This window comes from Aptenodytes forsteri, unplaced genomic scaffold, assembly GCF_000699145.1.
Source record: "Aptenodytes forsteri isolate BGI_AS27 unplaced genomic scaffold, ASM69914v1 Scaffold298, whole genome shotgun sequence".
Classification (NCBI taxonomy): domain Eukaryota; kingdom Metazoa; phylum Chordata; class Aves; order Sphenisciformes; family Spheniscidae; genus Aptenodytes; species Aptenodytes forsteri.
Window position 1 is genome coordinate 150,901 of NW_008793956.1, and position 1,627 is coordinate 152,527.

A 1,627-nucleotide genomic window follows, 5' to 3' on the forward strand; every position below is an offset into this window, starting at 1 on the left:
ATGGGGATGGCAATGGTGATGGCGATGGTGATGGCGATGGGGATAGGGGTGGGATGGGGATGGGTTGGGGATGGGTTGGAGATGGGGATGGCGATGGTGATGGGATGGGATGGGGGTGGGATGGGATGGGGATGGAGACGGGAATGGGGATGGGGACGGGACTGGCGAGGAAGAGCTTTCCACCCCACCGCTCCAGCTGCGCACGGAGGTAACCTTAAACGCCAAAGCAGGAACCGTGGGGACAGAGTTTTTCCACCCCTATTCACAACTGTCAGGCGGTGATTAATGGCCAACAGGCTCGAAATTGCCTTTATTGCCAGCCCGGCATTGTTACTTGTGACAGCTAATGAGGTTAGACAGACTTTTACACAGCGCTTTACGACAGTCCCGGCGGAGCAGCCCCGGGGGGTTTGGTGCCCCGGGCGAGGGGACCCTCCCCGCTCCCCAGCAGTGACCAAGCCCAGGCGCGTCCCCGGGGGGCTGCCCACCTGCCAGCCAGCCCCGGGCCGCCCCCCGCGGGGCCGGGGCGGGCAGGCTGGGACCACGGCGTTAACGAGAGCGCTCAGAGACCTTCCAACTTGTCTCAATTAACTTTGCAGCAAAACCCGCGAGATATTTTTATACGGGCTCCACTGCAGCGGGGCGGGGAGGAACGGGGCAGGGATGAAAAAGTTTTCAAGTGCCGGAGAGAAGTGGGTGTAATAAACCATTTCTTCCTATAAAAAAGCCCGTGCTGTTAAAAACCAGAGAGCCGCGGCACAGACACCACCGAATGTTCCTGGCCCCAGGTCCAGAAGTAATGATTTTTTTTGCCTTTTTTTTTTTTTTCTTTTTTCAGGATTATTACAAATAATATTTACCTTTGTGCTAGTTCACATCTTGATGCTGTTAAACACGTGGCCGCAGCTGGTTTCCCATTCAGGCTAATGATATAGCGCTGATGTTATGAAGCAAAACCTCGCCTGCGAGCCAGAACACCCCACATTTAAAAATCTATTACTTTTCAATATTATATGAATGTATTTTGCTTCAGCTCAGAGCAATTTCCTAGTTTACCCTTATTAAACTGAGAGGGGGCTGAGCAGAGGTTCTTGATTTATGAAACACATACTAGATTCATTAAAACCTTTAAAGATTTAATACATTTTATCAAGGCCTTAAATCTGGGCAAGCGTTTTAGAAAAAAAACTAATACAGGGTGTATTTCATCTCTGGCGCCCTTTTGCGCTTATTTAAGAGCTGTAAAATTTGGATTGACAAATATCGCGGATATTTCATTCCTTATTTCTAAACAGCGCTGAATCCTCCTGACAGGTTTGTTATATATAACCCTCGGAGATCTATCGAGTGTAAAGATCAAATTATTCTCCTTTATTGACATTTCATACGTCTCTCCCATGTTTTTTAAGTCCCCTTCACAGAGGTGGAAGATTTAATATGTTTTCGCTTTTCGCGTCACTTTTCCCGTCACTGCCCCTCCGTCTGCCCCAGCAAGGCCCCGACGGGGAGCGGGGGGCTCCCTCATGGCGGGGCGCAGGAGGCTGGGGGGAGCGGGGCCGTGTCCGGGCCCACGGGGGCCGTGGGAGACCCGTGACGGCTCCCACGCGCGAGCCAGAGGTCAGCGCAG

General features: G+C 51.8%; 1 protein-coding gene across 1 annotated transcript in view; it reads left to right on the forward strand.

Moving 5' to 3' along the window:
- Positions 1-1,627, forward strand: part of ERLIN2 (ER lipid raft associated 2) — a 16,704-nt gene that overhangs the window by 1,687 nt on the left and 13,390 nt on the right. The gene's annotated exons all lie outside the window — the stretch shown is intronic.